Below are 6,194 nucleotides of genomic sequence, written 5' to 3'. Positions count from 1 at the left end.
CGAATCCCATAGCCGCGGAAGGTCTGCTCCCCATCGGGGTCCTCTAAAGATGGAGTTGATAATCCCAATTGGAGGCCGATCTTCAGGCTGCTCCTCCCTCCTTGGTGGCTCTGGTTGCAGTAGGGCTCTCGGCCGATTTTCCTACCTTCAGGTCGGCGTCGAATGAATCTGTCAAGCCGACCTCATCTGATTAGCTTCTCGATCTCATCTCAGAGCTGAATGCACTCCTTCATGTCGTGACTGTGGTCACGATGATAGAGGCAGAACTTGTTAGGGTTGCACTTTTCGAGGTGTGTGCGCATCCTTTTCGGCCTCGACAGCTGCTCCCTGACCTCCATCAGCACTTGGATTTTTGATGTGTTGAGAGGGGCATAGCTGTGGAATCTTTCTGGGGTAGAGCCCCTCCGAACTCTGTGGTCCAGGCTTCTCTACCTACGAGCCCGGGGTGGAGTCTGGACACGCTTGTGTCCGGAGGGAGTTCGAGAATGTGGCCGAGCTTCACTCGGCCCTTTTTCAACTGCGGGCTTGCTGGAGTCTCCTGTCTGTCGCTCCTTCATGGCCTCCTCATCCTTCATCTTGAAGGCTTCTTCTGCTCGGGCATATCCTTCGGCCCGACCCAGCAAATCAGCAAAGTCCCTGGGATACTTCTTTTTTAGAGAAAATAGAAGATCATTCTTTTGAAGACCGCCCTTCAGGGCGGCCATCGCGATCGATTGATCCAAGTTTCGGATCTCCAATGCAGCGATGTTAAAATGGTTGACGTAAGCTTGGATGGATTCTTCCTCCTTTTGCTTGATGTTGATGAGGGACTCTGAACCTCTCCGGAGATGCCGGCTGTTGACGAAATGAGCAACAAACTGGTGGCTCATCTGATCAAAGAAGAAGATAGTACCCGACTTTAGTGTCGAGTACCAATTTCTTGCTGCTCCCTTCAAAGTAGATGGAAAGGCTCGGCACAGGATGACGTCTGGCGCACCATGGAGTAGCATCATTGTCCGAAAGGCCTCCAGGTAGTCAACCAGATCTGAGGTCCTGTCGTAGCTCTCTAATTGGAGGAGCTTGAAGTTCGATGGGATTGGCTCCTGCATGATCATTTGAGAGAAAGGAGGGTCAGTGCAGATGTCCTCACCGCAAGCAGTAGGAGCATGGCGGAGCTCTTCGATCTGCCAGTTTATCTTTCGAAATCTTTGATCCAGGAGGTCGGCTCAGCTGCGAGTCTCGAGAGTCTTCTGGTGGAATGGAGGTAGGGACTCTCCGGGGGTGGAATAGTGATCGGATGGTGGGCTCTCCGTCTTCTGCTTCCCCTTTCTGGGGAAGACGGGGCAACTTGCCCAAGTGGCCCACCCGGTCATCGGATTTTGAAACTCCGATGATGCTCTTTCCAGCCGCACTGATGCCTGCGGCTGCTGTGGCTGCTGCTGCATGGTCTGTACTGCTTCGGTGAGGCCCCTGACTTACTGAACCAGCAAGTCAAACTGCTCTATGCCGATCACCGTTGCAGGAGGAGGAGCCTGGAAAATTGGAGACGAGGCCGGAGCTTGCGGAGCTCGCTGAGATCTGGCCGTGGAGGCCGTGGATCGCCTGGTGGATGCCTTTCGAGGAGGCATCAGGTAAAGATCTGGCAGGAGAAGGAGAAGAAGATGTCGGAGAAGATGACCGGAGACAATCCCGTTGAGTACTCATTTAAGAACAGGGGTACTGCAAAGACACAGGGCCCTTCCTCTAGTGCCAATTCTATTGGTGCAGAATTCCACCGACGTCGGAGAAGCTGGAGTTGAGATGACCGCGATCGCTGTCGGGACCTACAAAGAAAGTCTAAACTGAAGTTGGGGGTGCTCCGGCAAGACCCTCCGATGCTCAAGTCAGTACTCTGCTTCAACAGAAATGGAGTGCTCAAATAGAATTTTGGCAGAGTTTCGAGATAGAGTTTAGAGCTTAGAGAAGAACGTATCTGGGGGTCCCTTTTTATAGATAGAGAGTATAACTGATTGACAACGATGTTTGTAATCGCCTGGTAGTGGGCCGTTCAGGGCCACGCGGAGTTTGTTACAGAGAGTAGTGACGTCAGGGGGCCGTTCAGGGCCACGTGGAGCTTGTTACGGAGAGTGGAGTGGTGTCCATTGTCGCGACTTGCTAGAGAGTGGTGGAGCCATGCGGAATCCGTTATAGAGAGTGGAGTAGGATAGTGGCCATTGTCGTGACTTGTCAGAGAGTTTGGATCTGTCGGTTGAAGCTCGACTGGGATGTCTGATGGAGCAAAATGGCTCTCTATCTTGTCAATCCAGGAGAAGCTCAGATGTTTTCGAGGTTGCTGATGGGTCTACTGTTGTTGGGTGCCTAGAGCACTGATGCTGCAGGTGAGAGTCATTTGCTGTAGAAGCTCAGATGGAGACTTTCTGTTGGAAAAGTCCGATTTCATGAGGAATCCGACAGAGGGTCGATCGATAGTGGACTTCGGGTGGCATTGGGGAGGTTCGTCCGCTGGAGGAGTCTGGAGGATCCTGTGAAAGTCCGGATGGCATTGTTGAAGTCTGACTGACGTTATTGAAGGTTGATGGCTGGGAAGGTATGGCAGACATTGGAGGCGGTCGGTCATTGTAGAAATTCAGCTGCTGGAGCCCGTCTGTTGTAGAAGTTCATCCGAAATCTATCCATTATGAAAGTTCAGACGGAGTTCGATTCTTGTAGAAGGCTGAAAGGAGGTCACTTATTGTAGAAGCTCGATCGAAGATCGATTGTCGTGGAAGCTCGGAGTAGTGACCTGGCTGGTGGAGCCTATCCTGTTGTAGAAGTTCATTTGGGATCCATCCGCTGTAGAAGTTCGAACGAAGTCCAGCTCTTGTAGGAGCTCGGATGAAATTCGAAAGGCAATCGACCACCGTAGAAACTTAGATGGAGTCTGGTTACTGTAGAAGTCCTGCTGCTGAGAAGCTCGGTCATTGATGAAGTTCGGAAGAAGCTTGGAGTAAAGTCGATCGTGGTTGGAAGAAGTCTGGAAGAGATTCAGAGAGTAGTCGATCACTGTAGAAAATCGACTGATAGTGAAGCCCAGAGAGCATTTGGAGTAGTCTGGTAGATGAATGGAGAAGCTCATTGTCGGAGAAGTCCGGATGGTATTATGAAAGCTCGGATGGTCGAGGGAGTTCAGAAAGATGCCACATAAGGTCGAAAGCCGGAAAAGCCCTGGAAGGGTCGGCCTTTTACAAACTTCGACTGGGGGTATTTTATACCCAATAGGTTTGAACCCGATTCACTTGAGCTAACCAATTCTGACCAATCGATCTATTAGTATCTAAGACAAGTTAATGAGATGTGATTATTTAATTAGTTCTGTTAGCCGACCTAGCCAATTCATTGGTGTCTAAGGAAGGCAATGGGAGGACCCCCACCATTCTCCACTTACCTGGCCAATTTGGAAGATTGGATCTTGAAATAGGTTGCTTAGCGATATGGTTTAGCTCATGCCAGTTAGATCAGTCATATGATGACTGATTAGATGAGACCTAAACTCAAACCTCTCCATAAATATTAAGTCCACAGGTCTTCCACTGTTGTAGATATGCGAGCGTATTACCGTCGTTGATTGTTCTCAGCTGGTCACAATGGTTTAGTTGCATTGAAAATCCACAACCACTCTATTAGCAAAGAGTTGCTCCAGGGTAAGGATGGGGTTGGGCCCAATAACTGTTAAGTGAGGGACCCAATGATGGCCTTACACTTGCATGTGAATGGTGGGTCAGGATTAATTAAAAAGTATTGGCAATAACTATTAGGTGAGCCCACATGACTTAAAGACCAAGTGGCTATAACATGCTTAGTGAAGCATCTGGATAAAGAGTTGCCTACGCATTAGTGTGCATATTACTAATAACCATTAGGTGAGGTGCATGTCATCGGTGGGACCGCAGCACCCATTAGGAATCTTTTATCACGTTAGGATTTTTGTTTCCTTCTCGGAGAGCAGAGGGATCTGAAAAATTAGTGAGAGTCATTATTTGCATCTTAAAGTCTCTAGAAAAAAATTAAAATATTAACTACAAAAGTCTAACTTGAATCTCTACTCTCGTAGTTAAACTATTATGTCAGCCTCAAACTCTCTAGCTCGCATCCTTGAAACCAATCATTTGATCGATAATAATTACAAAGACTAGCTCAAAAACTTTAGTATTGTTCTGACCTCAGAAAAGTTAAGCTATGTTCTCGATCAGGATCTCATTGTGTTACCAAACTATCCTACTGTTGAGCAGAGAGCTGCCTTTAAGAAGTGGATAGATGAAGACAGTCGGATCAAGTATTATGTGCTGGCATCCATGTCAAACGAGCCGCAAAGCCAGCACGAACATATGCCCACTGCGCGGGCTATAATCACTCACCTACAAGAGTTGTATGGTGAGCAAAGCTATACTGCACTCTTTGAAGTATCCAAGAGACTCTTCAACCTCAAGATGCGTGAGGGATAGTCTATCCATGAGTACTGTATTATAGTAATCAAGGACATTGAGGAGCTTGAGAAGCTCGAACTTGATATGCAAAAGGAATTGTAGATGGATCTGATTCTTCAATCCCTTACTAGTTCATATAATCAAATCATCATGAATTTTCATATGAACAAACATGACTGTACTATTTTCGAACTTCTCAATATGTTGGTCACAAGGAAGGGTACCTTGAAGAGTTCAAGGGGTATTATTCTCGCTGTGGAGTGGACTTCTTCTTTCAAGAGAAAGTCTACTAGAAGGAAAAAGGTTAAATCCATAAAGAAGCAGAAGAGAGAGAGTAAGCTAAAGAAGGATGGTCCAAAGGCGGCTGAGACAAAGAAAAAGTGTTTCCACTATCATGCTGTGTTATGATCCAGGTGGTGTGCCCAAGGCCCAGGGGACCAAGGCTAAGGCCAAGGTCCATCATTCATGAGGGATTCATGGAGGCTCTAGGGCTAGTTGGGCCCTAGGTTGAAAGGCTGTAGGCCTTTCGGATTCTTGAGATCTAGGTTATGTGAACCTCAAGAGATCAACACTTTATGGGCCAGGTCTGGGCCCAGGATAGGTGAGATTAGGTCGAGTCATGGGTGTACATGGGCTTGGGTTAACCTAATCTCCCATAGAGTTGGTCAAGGGAGTTTTGGGTTTGGGTCACTTGACCCTGTATTTATATATACATGTACTTGTATAGGTTTGATGAAAAGCCAAAAAAATACAGAACTCTTTCTCCCAAGTCTCTCTCTCTCTTCTCCCTCTCTATCCAGCCATCCTCCATGCCCCAGAAGCAAGAAACCCTAGGGTTTCTTGCTGCTAGGTCCAGATAAGAAAAGAAAGAAGGGAGGCGCTAGCCCCTTCCTCCTTGCAGCCGCCAACCAGATTGCTCCCCTCCTCTCTTGTAGTCACCCAAACACTAGGTCCAAGACTTAAAATTTCTTGAAAAGATGTTGGTACAAGTTTCTCTCAGATCTGGAGTTGATCTGAGGTCGTTTGAGGCACGGGTGAGATCTCCATCAACAGATCTACAAGAAAGGCTGCAGCAGGATAGATCTACAAGGTCTGCCTCCATCTACCATCTTTCCTATCTAAAATGTCCCAATTCAAGATCTACGAATTGGAGGACCTCGGTCCAGGTCTGATCTAGTTGGGTACTAGATCTTAGATTTTTTAGAGGTGATTTCAGAGGTGTTCTTCATCTGGAATGAAAGGCTGACGAAGAAGACAGCAACCAGGCTGATTTCATCAAGGGCCTTGGATCGTGTCCAGAAGTCTCCAGATCTATTCGTTGCTGGTTCTGCTGCACCCAAGGTCTGTGGGAGGATCCAGAATCGTGCTCCAATAGTTGGTATCAGAGCCACAGTGGTGAGGAAGCGGTTCCAAGCATGAGAAGTTGAAGATCCCAAGTGCTAAAAATTTTCAGCAAGGTACCATCAAGGTATATTCTACACTTCTTGATTTTATATTGCTTGTTTGGCTTGGATCCAGTCATGGGCAGCAATATGAAGGTCGATGTCGAGAAGTTTGATGGTAAGAAAAATTTTTTCATGTGAAAAATCCAGGTGGAGGATCTCCTGGTGCAAGCAGATCTGGATCAGGCTTTGGATGAGAAGCCTGAGGGAATGATAGATAGACAGTGGGCATCATTGGAGAAGAAAGCATGCTCGGTGATCAGAGGATGTTTGACGGATGTGGCGTTGCATTCGGTGCTGGAAGAAAAGA

The sequence above is a fragment of the Elaeis guineensis genome, chromosome 13, assembly GCF_000442705.2.
Source record: "Elaeis guineensis isolate ETL-2024a chromosome 13, EG11, whole genome shotgun sequence".
Lineage (NCBI taxonomy): Eukaryota > Viridiplantae > Streptophyta > Magnoliopsida > Arecales > Arecaceae > Elaeis > Elaeis guineensis.
This window is presented reverse-complemented; position numbering follows the sequence as displayed.